Raw genomic sequence first — 16,106 nt, forward strand, 5'->3', positions numbered from 1 at the left:
ATTTGTAACACGCTCTGACCCTCTGTCCCCGCAATAGAGCGCGTTTGATTTGTGACCCCGCTCTGTCTTACCGTCTCGCCGCTGTTGTGTGTTTGATTTGTGGCGCTCTTTGGCCCTCCCGGTCTGCGCCGGGGTTGAGAAGGGTCGGACATAAACATATGGCTTGATGTCCTGCAGTAACTAAGCCTCTCAGTTTTTTTTTTCTCCCTCCGTCTGTGAGCGGGATGGATCCTAAAAGAATTAAACTGCCTTCTGCCCGTCTGTCTACCTTCCTGATCTATGCAATTTGCATACTGTGATCCAGCAGTTGACATTTGGATGACAAACTAACATTGCTCGGCATCGCACTCCAGTCCATGAATTAGATTTATTCTGCTTATAAAAGACAATGGCTCCTAAATGCCATATCTCTCTGTGACTAAGGGTGTGTGTGTGTGCATGTTTGCAGTCTGGTTATTGTCCATAACAGCGTCTTTCTGTCTCCAGCATGTCTGTGCAGGAAAATGAAAACGCCAATCTCTTATCTTCCATTCTCCACCCACTCATTTTCCTTCCTCCATCCTTCTTTCCGTCTACATTTTGCAGTAAACATGCAGACTTGTGAGCGTTTACTTGCAGACAGCTAATACTGCACTTATTTACCAACCGCGCTTATTCACCATGACCTTTAAAGAGAGAAAGACAGAGATGATCTAATGAGGAGGACAGGGTGGCAGCCCAGAGATGGAGGGTGAAGAAGATGAAGAGGGTGAGAGGAGATGGTAAGATTTCTGTCTTATGTGTGCAAGCGTGTGTGTGTGTGTGTGTTATTAAACATATTTTCAGCCACTGACATTTAGCTGCCAAATACTGACTGTCACTGTCTGTTTAACTCAGAGAGTTCACATCAGTCCTACAAGCTGGCTTATCTGGATTATGACCAAATCTCATGTCTGTCTGATGAAGGTAATAGTCTGGTAAAGTCTATAATTTAATTCTTTTAGGTCATTTTATTATTTTTTCCTCCACACGATCAATTTCAGCTGATTAATGTCTCTTAAAGTCCTGGTAAAAGATAGTAAATGGACATTAGATTAGGATTTTTACTGTCATTTTTATTCATAATTAATCCTCAGGATTTGACCACAACAAGACTACTGATCAGTCAGGTTGATGTTAGATTTTCTTCTTCTACTGCCCAAATGTGTTTGACGTGGTGCCTTCAGGTTCAATTTAGGCTCTTCCATTTGCAAGCACAACCTTTCCTTTCAATTTTACACTGATGGCACACACATATCGTTTCATATACACACACCTTAATTGTCTTCATGTTATAAAAAGCTGGTTGGGCTAAAAGAAAAAAAAAAACGTCAGTGCACTAAGCAGGCTAATGTACAGCAAACCTGGTCATTAAAGCTACATACAATAATACAAATAAGTTCATGAGACCATCGCATTGTATGTACAAACAACTGATTGAGATCAGAGTAGATTTATGAAACATTTTATACTGATTTTGAATGACTTTATGTCTAAAGACTGTCGCCTTGCATTCCCTTTATTATGTGTTTCCATTGATCTATACCGAACCTGTTTTTTGCCTGTGCTTTAATGTTTCAAGTGGCTAAACAGCACCAGTTGACTGCTCTGTTTGTCCATCTGCTCTGCTCATGACAGAGTGAGCAACATCAGATGGTGTTTTTTTCTGTCAACACCGCACTGGATAGTTGACATTACAAAGCAAATACACAGTGTGTGGACTTGACCCCAGCCCTACAACACAAAACACGTTTACACCTAAATGAAAGAGGTTCATTTTGATAAGGGAGTTCTGCAGAAAGATCCACGTGGCTCTGTGATAATGTTTTCACTTGTTCCATATTGGATGAATATGCTTGTAAATGGCTTCAGTCTCCCACTGGTTGTGAAAACAGCGTGCCCTAATTAGCATCTAGAATCGATTCTAAAGTGACACCAGGAGAATAAATGTGTCTGATGTACTGCATACAATATGTACATATGCATGCGGCCACAGAGAAAATGTTACTGTTGGACCCAATAAGGTCACTTCCCTCTAGGAGACAGGATAACACATGTACGCGCACACACACACTTACACACACACATGCAGGGATAATTAGCAGGTGTGAATAGAGGGCAGCGGGCAGGAAAAGGTAGAGGATAACTGAGAAAGAGAGAGAGAGAGAGAGAGAGAGAGAATGATCTAGAGGTAATTGGTGCACCTGTCTGCGAGGGAAGACAGCTCTATTCACACACACATACACACAGTGAGACACACAGGGACGTGTGTAGACAGAACCATGACATGCTTGCCTGGACGACACCAAAAACTCAACCCATTCTGATGCAAATGTTAACACTGTGTGTGTGTGTGTGTGTGTGTGTGTGTGTGTAAAAAGAGAGACAGAATGTCCCTTGCAGCTTTATTTCAGCATCTGGCAGCCAAAAGTTATCATGCATTTTTAGAATAATTTCTATCAAGACATTTAAGGCTCATGTTAAAAGAGTCATGTGTTCTGTTATCTTACACACTGTATCTTTGATGCCCCCACAAACATGCTCTTAGTCATGTAGGGCTGTCAGCCAAATGCAAATGGAAGCATTCTATCATGCTCACAGTGATTATGCTAACATGCTAATGTGTACCGTGTGTGATCATTTCCATATTAACACATCGGTCCAGTGTGTTAAACACCAGGCACAGAGTAGGTCTGAGGCTGAGGATGCCAGGCTAGAAGCAGTGGAATTTGTTTCATACTTATTTATGATGGGCTTTAGATAAATAGTCAAGGAGTTATTAGAATATTTTTTTCATGAATATGCCTTGCAAGGTAAGGGAATAACAAGATTACATAAGATTAATGACTTCCCATCCCCATCGGGAACCATGACTGCTGAGGCCAATGTTTTTCAGTGTCAACAATGGTGTCATTGATTAAAATAAAGCTGTGATAGACTGTGGTGAGACTCAATCAAAATACTTCTAGGCACATTTTTAAAAGTGTCTCTGCTGTCCAAAGCACTCGCTAGGATGACTGACTGAATGAATTAGGATCAGTGCACACATCCCACATTCCTAGAATGAAGGTCAACAGACACAGATCATAAAAAGATGGGCTTCCATGACAAAAACATTTTACAAGGCTCATTTTAATATCTATATATACAGGTATATATAGCAACCATTTCATCCAGGCGTCTTATTTTGCCTTATTGTTCCATTTTAATGATATACTTTAAAATAAACTTTACACATACTGTGTTGTATAACATTGTTAAGACAGACAAAGATGCTTTAAAATCCTCAGATCTCTTTGGCAGACAAAATAGGGGAACTTACATTTTCCAAGATAAAATCTAGCAGGTGTCTTCATCTGTCATTAGGGTTCCTGCACGGAGGCTGAAAATCTCCAGCAATGATAAATTGAAGATAAGCTGAGGTAAAGCCACTGAATGGGGCCTGTTGGATCGTGCAAGTAAAGGCCTAAAGATGAGGTTCATTACTCTTCCTCTCTGTGATGACTGATGCTAGTGTTGAAAATGAATGAAGCAGTTTTAGGGCATTTGTGGATTAAATGCTGCATACATTTTTATCTAATTAATTGACATGCTCTTTTTTCCTTGTAATGATAATGAGGTTGTTTTATAATTGCATGCATGCACTAGGAGATAAAAATGACTACCAGCATTTTGCTAGCGGTTTAGAATAATGTGTATATATAAGCTCCGTACATGCTTTTTCAGATCCTCCAGCTATAGGAAGGAAGGAAGGAAGGAAGGACATCACTCTACTGTGTTAGTGGAAAAAGCTACAACAAAGTGTTCCTCCCACACTGCTACATGTGCATGTGTGTGTTTGTGTGTGCTCAATGTGTGTGTGTGTGGGTGTGTGTTCACGGAATTGTTCTCACTCCCAGCATGAGTGTGATCTGGATCCAGTACGTCCACTGAAATCTGCCAGGCTTCGGACTAAGCATTGTGTTTCACACCCAACATAATCAAACACGTTCAAATGCACACACAACCACACACACACCTCCTCCATTTAGACTCTGACCAAACCATGCCACCGAGTGTCACTGAGCACACATGGTACCGGGAAGTCTGTGCTAATGTCTTAATGAATGGCATGTTTCATATGCGTGTGTGTGTGTGTGCCATCAGGTAGAAACTTTGTATCGGGATAAAACTGAGTGGGCCTCATTGTTTCTGTGCCGATGATTGTTCAACGTCCAAGTGTGCGCATGATGCACACACACACACACAGAGTACACCCAAGGACTCACATTCATCTCAGATATGCAGTCACAGAAGCCTTTGAATAGACATTCAAACACACAGTGTCTCATGAACTGACACACAGATCCAAAAGTGTCTTTGTGTATGTATTCACAGCAAAAGTTGGCTGCTGAAAACATATAGAACGTCAGCAGTAAGGCTGGCTGGCGTCACCAGCAACAGCACACACCACAGGCTTCCATTCTTGGCTGTGAAGAGATGGAGAAGATCATTTATCCACTTTTGTAACTTCTACTTAAATCTACATTGGGATTTTTTTAAAAATGGAGATATTGTTTACTTTATTAATCTTACCAAACTACTGTTGCAGATTTAGTTTAAAAGCTGGTGTTGCATGTCCACAGAATCATTTGAGAGATGGAGCTGTTATCCATTTACATAAATGTGATGTCTTCAATTATTCTATCTTGTTATTATGTGTGTTATGTATTATTTTTTAAGCAAATAGTTATTCAATGCAACTTTTAGCTATGGCGATAGGTGCTAACATGCTAACATTTGATCATTGCTATATATAAGTAGAGCTAAGGTTACTATGAAGCTAGTGCAACTAGTGCAATTCTTAGTAAAAAAGTGCCTTTAGGCCAAGAGCTGGGCAGGCTGACTACTCCCTGCATATATTAATATAGTCAGTCAAACAACCCAAACAAGTTTTTTTTCAGCTCAAACTAAGGTATTATTATTCAAGTGAGTATGACTTTACAGGTTGCCATGGCAATCCATCCAGTAGTTGTTGAGATTTCAGGTGTCATCTCACAGACAGGCTCAAAAAACATCATTCATCCATCATTCCTGGCCTATGCAATTTTACTTCCAAACCATCTAGAAGACATTAAATGAAAAGTGAAAAGTTTTGACCTGCTGTTGAGAGATTGCCGGCTAGAGAAAAAGTCAGAGGCTGTACAAAGCTATCACTACAATCCATCCGACTGAGGCTTGATTCAAAATGACGCAGCAGTCAACACACAATACTAAACTTAAAGCTGTGGCGCTAGTAGTATGGCTAACAATTCAACTTCTAATGTTTCAAGCCATACAATGGGTCTAGTTCCATGACTTTATAATAAAGCTGATCACACAACATCCAGTTTCATTGCTCCACTGCATATGGCTGCCATGATGATGTCTGTATTAGCAAGCAAAAAAAGAAAAAGAAAGCATTAGCTGCCACAGAACAGATTAGCAGCATGGCTCCATTGCAGCGCACTGGGCAGATTAACTTGTGTGCTGCATATCCTCTTTCTCCTGATTATGTTTTGTGGAACATGTTGATTTTTTTTCCATGCTTATAAATCTTATTACTAACCTGTCCTTTCACGTTTGCATGAAATCACCATGTAGCAGAGATGAAATTATATTACAACACCAACAATGTTGCTGATTAACAGATTTACATTTGATATCTAATTATTCATACATCGACATACATATGTGAGATTCAAAGGTTTGTTCATCAATGTAGATAAACAACACACACTTTGAAAACATTGAAGGATTATGATTCTCCCTATAACAAATTAACATCGAGTGTGAGTTTGGCAGTAGACAAATGATTCTGTCTATGTGTCTGTGTGTGTGTGTGTGTGCGTGTGCTGGCATTAGTGCCTCCATGCTGCTGTGTTAGTGTGCGTGTGAGATCCATGCCAGAACATTGTGAAACAAAGATGCATTGTCTACCCCATAAATTTATATGCAGCCAATTTATCTTATAGTGGAACCGTGTGTGTGCGTGTGTGTGTGAGGGACAAGCTGGTAGAATATGTTAAACTGCAGATAAATTAGGTTACCTCCACATGGGCCATTTTGCTTCCATAAGTGAAATAAAATAGAGATACAAATTGGCTCAGTGCTCTTTGACCACAAAATTCATTGAGTTCATTGTGGTCTGGCAAAATTCAACAGGCGCTGCTTGAATTATGGGCGAGAGATGGAAATTACTCAACAGGTAATTGAATCTGTCTTTGAAGCAAGATGCATGTTTTTCACAAGTGTGGAGCAGCTTTTTATCATCAAGTGACGCAGTTTGTCCACCTACCCTCCATTTTCAGTGTGTGCTGTCCAGGTTAACGTCTGACATCCTAAACAACCTTAAAACAAAATAAAAATAAACAAATGTGAAATTATTTTGCACATAAATTTGAGTTTTTGATTCTAAATTGCATGTAGGTGTGAGTGTTAATGGTTGTTTGTCTGTCTGTATGTTGCCCTGTGATGGATTGGATTGGTCTAGGGTGTACCTCACCCATAGATAGCTGGGATAGGCTCCAGCCCCCCATGACCCTGCACTGCAGGTAATGAAGTAAATAAAAATACATTCTTGAATAGTATATTAAAACTTATGCTTCTAGATTTTGTTTTTGAGTTTTTTTTTTTTTTTGCCATTAACACTGTTAGCAAGAATTTGACCTCGTGCCATTTGTGTTTTTCTTTCCAGGCAGTTCCAACATTTTCCACTGACTGCATGCCTCTAAATATTTAATGTCTTTTTTTTATTTTAGTATTTTTGCTTTTTAACTACAGCAGCCAGTAGTGCAAGCTTCCAGCTATATGCATGTGTACACAAGTGTGTGCCTTCACCCACTGTGAACCTATACGTATACTGTACAAATATGCACTCAGTTACACTCTCATGGCAGACTACATACTGTATGCAAGACAAGTTTAAAATATCCTCCTGACTGCTCTAATGGATATGTAGAGGTGGAGATATCTAAAAGAGTACTTCACACTGATACTAGGGATAAACACACACACACACACAAACACACACAGGGATCACACAGCTTCCATTTTTGCTTGTCTGCTTCTGACTTTTTACTGGAACTATAGATAAGCACAGTCTCTGTGGCTGCAGAATTTATCAAGAGTTTATTTTCTTGCAGGTTTCGATAATAACATTGTACACACACTTTAAAAAAAACACGCCTTAAAAAAAATAATCATACACCAATCTTATTAAAGGTCCATTGAAAGAACCGATTTAGTAGCTCAGCTGTCCATGGAAGTGGTAAAATAATGTGTAGTATAATAATGATATCTGGAGGTCACAGTAACATGTTCTAAAATCAAATGAAAATATGAACTGCTTGTTATTATTTACGTTTTTTTAGTCATGTTGGTGAGTGTTACAGATTTTATCTTTTAGAGCATGTTTGTAGCCTAACCCTCACAATAGCACAGTTTCTCTGTTGATCAACACACAGATAAATTTGGCCAGAATCTGGTTAACACGGAGCTGCACTTAACAGATGAAGAGGAAGATATTTTCTCTCAGGGGCTGCTAAACCACGCAAGAGCTCAAAGGGGAGTGACCGTTTGATGAATCATTTCCAATCAGTACTCATATTGCACCATGGTCCGCCTTACTGTAAAGCTGCCTTGTTTACTGATAAATTAACAGGGCAACACAAGCTAACAACACCCAGATATCAGAACAGCAGTACTAACAATACAAACACAAAGCACTGAGTTGCTGTAAAAAAAAAAAAAAAAAAAAAAAAAACAGCATGTTGCCAGTTTTGAAGCCCTTTGGCTGTGATTTCTCCTCCTTCACTTGCTGCTACGCACCACCTCCCTTATCATCTGTGTCTGCTGGCCTCTTAACTCCAACAATATGTGTCCACAATCTGCTTCCAGTTTGACAGTCTCATTTAGCCTCAGGCGTACACAAGCTAAACTGACGTAGTGGGCGGTTAGGGTGCCCTTTTGAATGGTTCCCTTAGTAATGACATTTCATATCAAAATAAATCTGTGGTGAATTACACATCCCTCGAGGGATTGTAGGAATGCAGCAAATACAGAAATGTGGGGGGTTTTGGTAACTGGTGTTAACTAGTTACGTGCTTTGCGCTCAGTTTGAGTAACTTGCTTGAACTCTTAAGAACAACAATACAACTGACAGCACCACTAATTACTTCATCTGACTGACCAATCGGAGCATCACACCCAGTACAAATAAGATGAGATGTCCTGAATGGACACAAAGTCAGCTCTTATAAGAAGAGAGAACAGAAAAAGTCACCATCAGACACAGAGAGATTGTGATGGTTTGAACCTCTACCAAAAGAAATAAGAATGATCCAGGTGGAACTAGCTCATATGAATGGGAGCAAAAAAAAAAAATGTAAACATCTTTCAATGAACAAAGCGGTTCAACCAAGTCACATTGGCTGGACTTTCATCCTGCAGCGAGACAATGAGCGCAAACACACTGTCCAAAGCACCGAAGCTTTAATCAGTGACAAATACTGAGAGACCGGCCAAGTCCGTCCCTGCATCTAAACTTATCAGCTGAAAAAGACAAAGAAGACAGAGAACACATATCAGCGGAAGGCTTTGTGATACAGCCGATGGACTGATTTGCAGCAGAAGATAAAGAATGCTTACACAACAATATTTAAAATGTATTTTCAATTTTTTTCAGATTTTCTGTTTTTAATGTGAAAAATGTGACCTTCATATTCTCTTTTTTTGTCTGCCCAAGATTTATATGCCAGAATAACACCTCGTCTGGTGTCAAAATGACCTTAGGTTTTACAAAGAATGTGTCTGAAAGTGGCCTGGTGAGTGTGTGTGTCTGTGAGTGTGTGTGTGTGCGTGCGTGTGTGTGTGTGTATTTTGGACCAAAGGAACACCTACCACCTAAGGCTTTTTCTGTCACTCTCTCTTTCATTCGCTTCCCTCAATCAATGCCTTCACACCTTTCCGCCACTCTCCCCTCCTCTTTTTTTTCTTTCTGTGCCTTTCTATCCATTCTGTCCCTCCCAAACTTTTCCTTCATGTCTTTCTCAGCTGGAGTAATCCTCACAGATTTATAGTTTTCTCTCTTTTTTTTTCGTTCTCTATTAACACTAGGGGGTTACACTCAATTCACAGTTTTGTGTGATGTCTGACTCTTATTCCTTTCTTATCGCTGGAGGCTGCATTTGTCATGCTTTGCTGACTGCATGCTGCCATATGAATGGCAAGTACATGGTCTTTTGTGTCTCATAGTGCTGCTAAATCTTCACTGTTTATTGGTATGTGCATGTCTGAGCCACTTTGCAAGTTAGTATTATGTATTTATTTACATGTGTGTTCCTTTGTCCTCATTCTACCATCCTGTATGTATGTGTGTGTGTGTGTGTCTTCATCTTTTTGACACGCAGCAAGATTGCTCCTTTAATGACTTCTTGTACCTGTGAGGTGACTCTGTCACACAGATCAGTGCATTTTCTTCAGACTTCTGATCTTTCTTAGATTTTGTTGGATGCTTGCACTGTCCACACCTCTTTTTTATGCCATGATGTGACATTTCATTTTATAGCAACAAGCATTGCTGCTGTGCTTTGCTACCTCTGTTGCTTGAAAATGAAATCAGAATCCATTAAAGTCTGTACTTGTATAGTGTTGTTCTTTTTTTGTGCCATAGCTCACATTGATATTACATACTGTAAATGTAGAATGCCACTGAAGGTGAAATTGGAAACTGTAAGGAAAGTTGTTTTTGACAATATATATATATATATATATATATATATATATATATATATATATATATATATATATATATTTTGCGTCTAAACAGCAGTTCCTCATGCAGCCTCTGGGGGCTAGCTCCCATGTTTAGTTAAGTTATGTATAATTAAGACTGTGGCAGCTTTGGGGACGCCTTGAAGGAACACACACTCTGAGATAAAGTGAAAGCGTGTGTTTCTGACAGTGACACCAGAAAGCTGCACAGCAGAATAGAAGGAGGTGATAGTATTTGTTAAAATGTCTTTCCTTCCTCTTTTAAACATATCATATGAAATTCATTTTGTTAGCTCTCATATATGTGCCTTAATACAAGCAATAAAAAAGATGATAAATAAAATAGTGGTTATGATCAACAGCACTGTTTTTACATTTGTGTTACCACTGTAATCATGATCATTGTTACCTTTTACATCTTTATTTATATATTATGCTAGATAATGCTCTACAACATGGATCCTAGATAAGGAGCCCTCTCAGCTCATTATCTGTATAAAACACACCTGTCCACAGAAGCTACCATTTAATCCAGATTCCAAACTCTTCAAGGCCAAAGAGCTTTCCAATGATGTCAGGGACAAGACTGTGGACCTACACAAGGCTGGAATGGACTACAGGCCATCTCCAAGCAGCTGAGTGTGAAGGTGACAACAGTTGGTGCCATTGTTCTCAAATGGAAGAAACATGAAATAACTTCCAATCTCCCTCAGTCTGGAGCTCCATGCAAGATCTTACCTTGTGGCGGTTCAATGATAATGAGTAGTGTGGAATCAGCCCAGAAATACTCGGGAGGCACTGGTCAATGATCTCAAGGCAGCTGGGACCATAGTCACCAAGAAAACAGTTGGTAACACACAAATGAAATCCTGAAATCCTGCAGAGCCCACAAGGTCCCCCTGCTCAAGAAAGCACATGCACAGGCCTGTTTGACGTTTGCCGCTGAACATCTGAATGATTCAGAGGAGGACTGGCTATAGACTGATCAATTCTTCTGTTTGTGGGCAAACTTACAAAATCAGCAGGGGTTCAAAGCATTTTCCCCTAACTGTAAACATGAAAAATTAAATCAACTGTTAGTCTCCAACAGCTGGCTAGCAAAGCATGCTTTTGCACACAGTATAGGACTTTTAAACAGTAAGTTATGCTCTGTTTTAGTGAAGATATTCAGCAGTGCATGTGCCTGGGACTGCATAGTATTCTGATATATTTCTGATATAACATAGTCTCAGCCCTGGCAGAGCCATTACAAAGTCAAACACTGCAGCTTATTAATTCACTTAACCCCACTCATACACTCTTAGTAGCTTATCCACATCTCGTAATTGGTGTTAAATCAATAAAACTAAACACAAGCTTAGATGGTGATCAGTTTAAAGCCTTAATTAATTGAAGTACTGTAATTGTTTTCTCTCACTGTGACATTGTTTTCTTGCTATATTTCGCCTTCTTCTCACTCTCCTGTTTTTAGGCATTTGCAATATCTATACAGGTTCCCATTATTTTGTGCAGGTGTGTGAGTATAAAGACTTGCTGACCATCCCTCTGTGTTGCCACGGCAGCCTAATTAATCAGATTAATTGGATGCTGTTGATCAATAGCCAACAGGAGTGTGGACGTTAGTTAATATGTTTCTCTGCATTAAAGGGAGATTAAAAAGGACTTTGATTTATTAAAATTATACTCTAAGAACATAGTAATGAATTACCCTATACGCCTGTTCTACATTTTTCTGCTTCGAGATAAAAGGTGCAGAATGGTGAGACAAATATATTTCACCATCTGACCACTGCAACTCATTAGTGTATTTTTGTAGCCTCTGTGTTGTTTCATTAGCACTTGAAGGAGTGTTTTTAAATCATCATTATGTAATTGTAATACATGCCATAAATAACTGAATAAAGAAACAGAGGTCAGGATTAAAGATGACACCACAAGCAATGATTAAAGAAACCACAGTGTTTGCTGTTGCCTAGATGATATGTGGCTGTGATGAAATATCACGATTTATTGTATGCAATTAAATCTTGATGACAAAACCTACTGTATTCTGAGCTGTTTGACACATATTCCAGTTCTTTCTCAGCCTCAGGTTTTGTCATCATTATAGCTCCTCTCCAGATGTATCTCCCTGTTTCTGTGTGCTGCTGACACTTTTACATCACATGATTGTGTCACGTGAGGCCTTTGTCTTGTATTTAAACGTGTTTTTCATTAGCTCAGTTTGTCCTGAAGAAGACTTGTTATGAGTCGAAAACACATTAATCACTGGACTCATCAAAAACAGCGACAGCAGAAGGCAGCAGTTGCCAATAGAAAATGGGTTTAATGTTAGGACAAAGGTTGATCATTAACTAACCCCTAACCTTTTTTTTATAATACCTAACCTTAACCTGTACCCCATGAGTGAAAACACAACAGCTTGCGGTGTCCAGTGATGTCAGGGAGGATGCAAACTCTGGTGAAAGAATGCTGCTGTGCTGCCAATTATTACAGAGTTTTTTGGCTGTGTGGGTCTAATGATCGAATAACATCTAGCAATACATTCATATGTTACATTTAGACCATCCAATACATATGTAACCATGTGCTATATCTGGAGTACATATTATGCTCATGTGCACATATACACACATTCAGTGAAAGTATTCAAAACCACACACAATCAATCTTTAGGAAACTGAACAGAAACATAGCTCAACACTGAGACACTGGTTCTATGTTTGAGCTATGCATCAATTTGCATCAACCACAGCACACAGGAAGTCAGGCACACCAGAGAGTTTCAGGTAGATTTTCGCTGTAAGACTGAACTCTTGCTGATTTAACATCGCAACCGGCAGAGAAACAAAGCCATTTACAAGGAGAGATTCATTTTGGAAGTAGAGAAGCAGCATTTTATATGATATAACATGCTTTTATAAGGACAACATCTGAATTTTAAAGGCAGGGAGAGAAGCAGCAACTGTTTTCAGAGTGGAAGGTGAGAAGCTGCCCTGTGTGTACGTGTGTAGAGAGGACATTAACCATCACGTAAACAGGCAGATTACTACGTGATTTTGTGAGTCTCACAGGAGCTTGTAACATACACACAGACGCACTTCAGAAATGCGTCTGGTGGGAACAGATGCCGTGCTGGAGACGTAATAAAAACGTGCCTAGTGGCTGGATCTCGCTCTGTCTTGCAGTCTTCAGATCGGCACCATTTACATTCCGCAGTTGTTTTGAGACTTAAATTTGGGGCAATAGTTGGAGCAAGGAGAGGAGCATCCTGAAACACAGTCAATATTGTAGATTTTATTGATAATATAAATCTACTGTTTTGGTTTCCTCTAGCAGTGCTGATTCTTTCCCGCAAGTCCAAAATATACCACTGATATGGACTAAGTGGAAGTTTAAAACTGATCTAAAACAAAAAATCGATCTAAAACAAAAATAAAATCATGTACAAGTCTTGAAAATTGCTTTTGAGCATGTATGGAAAAACACATGCACTGGTAACTTCCAACTCTACCACACACACACACACCACTATTCTTTTAAAGGATAAGAGCTCCTTGAAAACTCAATTAGACTGCGGGGCAAAACCTACAAAAACACACAGTGATGGCATAGAAGCGTGTGCACACGTGCATACACACACGCGCGCACACACAAGCCAGTGTTTTAGCTCCCTAACCTGCAGCTATTTCTAGTGTTAAATGGACTCTGGAGTTCCAGACGAAAAAGCTTGTACTATGGCATGTACCTAATTACACTGTTTGTGTGTGTGTGTGTGTGTGTGTGTGGGTGTGTGTGTGTGTGTGTGTGTGTATGCTTTTGATGGTATACAACACCACCCTCTCAACACACACAAACTTACACGGTCACGATTCTTGCATGGAGCTGCTCATTCATTTAACATTTGGTCAACACAATATTATTTACTATTAGACAAACTTTGACATCATTTGACTTCATTGCCTTGCATAAGTGTTACTACATTATACAAGACAGGAAAGGAAATCCACCCTTCCTTTGTCTGATGTGTGCCAGTGATCTAATGCTGGATTTTCAAGTCATTTTTTTCTGCCTAGGAGCTCTTAAATGATTTGCCTTTGTTCAATCTCAGCCATTCAGTCCATTCACACAATGTTGTGTTAATCCTTGATTTAATAAAACAAAAAGTCAAGAATTGTCAAGTCAATCCGGACAGGCCATAGCTGGCACAGTTTAAGAGATACATGAAGTATAGGAATTAAGCAGGAGTGTGTGTGAGTGCAGAGAGTATGTATTATAAAGTTGATGTGTGTGTATTATAAGCCTCCTGATTCTGGGCCCTTCTATGGGTCACTAGTTATTAACCCCCAGACAAGTCACCTTGATGCGCCCCTTCTCACACACACACTGAGAAACAGAACTGCTCCATTCATGACACACTCTTTTAAAACCATATTTATCTGAACTCTGTGACCCAGAGGCGTTGGCATGAAGTGTTATTACTAATATTAGATTATTGGCAGTCAGACATTATACCCTCATTTTAAGATTAGCAGCTTAGTTTGAGATTAGTCTATTTAAGTATTTAAGTGAGTAAAGGTAAGTGCATCAGTGGTAATGGAAATGTTGGTCTATGAGATGTCTGCACAGAGTAACAACAACACACAATCTCAGGTTAGATTAGGAGTATAATTGAATCTAACTGGGGAAAAAATCCTCTCTTAACACATGAATAACAGTAGATGGAGTACTAAAGCAGAATATGTCGTAGATAATAGCCTCAAAAAGTTTGAGAATCAAAAAGAGAGGGATTTTTATGTGTTCGATAAAACGATTTGAAATGGTTCACAGTTTGTTTAGTGGAGATAATCTGCTGCAAGAGACAATAATAGCTGACAATGGACTAAACTCCTGACAATGGTGGTGTTGATATTCTGTCCAGAACCACTGGGAATCTCTGCACAAATATATCCCCACTCTCTTTGTACGACCACTCTTTGGTCATTTCAAATATGTTTCTGTGTTTCTCCTTTCTTCTTTGTCATTTTTCAGCCCCTTTCTCTCTCCTTTGGTAGATCAATACAGGCTAATTGCTGCAGAGCATCAGATAGTTGAGTCTTCTTTTCCCTGGAGTGCCTAATTAAGATTGTCAACTCACTATCTCTGTGTTTGTGTGTGTGTCTGTGAGTGTGCACACAATGTTTGGACTAGAAACACCTGTGCATTTGTGTTCAGTCTGTTGGAAGCAGCATTGGTTGAAAAGAGACACAGAGATGCTTTGAGTGTGTCTATGCTCAAAATTAGGACTGCATCAAACCACCCTGGCAACATATCCCAGCCTGATTCAGAGTCTTAATTTCTGCTCAGACTGCAGATGGTATGGTCACAATATGTCAGAATCCATGACCCAAACCTGCCTGATCTTTCATGCACACGTTGGGCACCTTAATACCAATCAATCAAGGCTGGAATGGTGCCGCCTCTGCAAGTATCATGTCCGACCATGTGCATCCTTTAATGGCTATGATTGATAACAAGATGTCATCCACCATCAACCAATCGCTTTCTCTTGAAGTTGTAATAAAAAGTTCAAACTTTTAGACAAGCTGTATGAGATGGATCAACATGATTAGTGATGTCAGCATCAGTTGTAAATTACCCAACACTTGCCTGAGGGCTGAGATTTAATTCTAATCTTTATTCATGAGAAAAACAAAATATTTTAAAAGTAATAAACTAGCCTTGGTAGAACTCTGATTGGTTTGACATATAAAATTACCGTAGCCTTTTTTTATCAGACTTTTTTATAAGAACTTGTAGCTCAAGTTTACAAAACTATATATTTCTTTCCCACATACTGAAACGCAGCTGTAATTGTAAATATATAATAATTTTTTTTAAATTTCATATTGGTTGTGCAGTAAAAATGCTGGAGCGGGATTGCTGTGTTTCACTTGTGCATTAAATTTGTTCGAGTTGCCGTTGAACACATTCAATAACATCAGTGATGTCACTGACTCTGTGGAATGGTGACGAGGTACAAGCAGGTCTGTCGTAGTTTTTAACGATCCCAAACGTTTTACACGTGGAGGTTAAAATAAGCTGAAAATGGACTGACCATTAAAAACAATGTGTAATGCTTATTTTATTTTTCCATTCACCCTGTCTGGCTTATGATCCTCTCAATTAATCCAATTTTACCTTTGATTGCCTTCTCTCTCTCAGACACCCATTACGTCTGAGCACAATTATTTGCTCTTTCATTATTTGAACCAGAGTGCTGCTAAAAGCCAACAGAATTATTCTAGTGGAGAGCT

This window comes from Parambassis ranga, chromosome 10 (genome assembly GCF_900634625.1).
Source record: "Parambassis ranga chromosome 10, fParRan2.1, whole genome shotgun sequence".
Lineage (NCBI taxonomy): Eukaryota > Metazoa > Chordata > Actinopteri > Ambassidae > Parambassis > Parambassis ranga.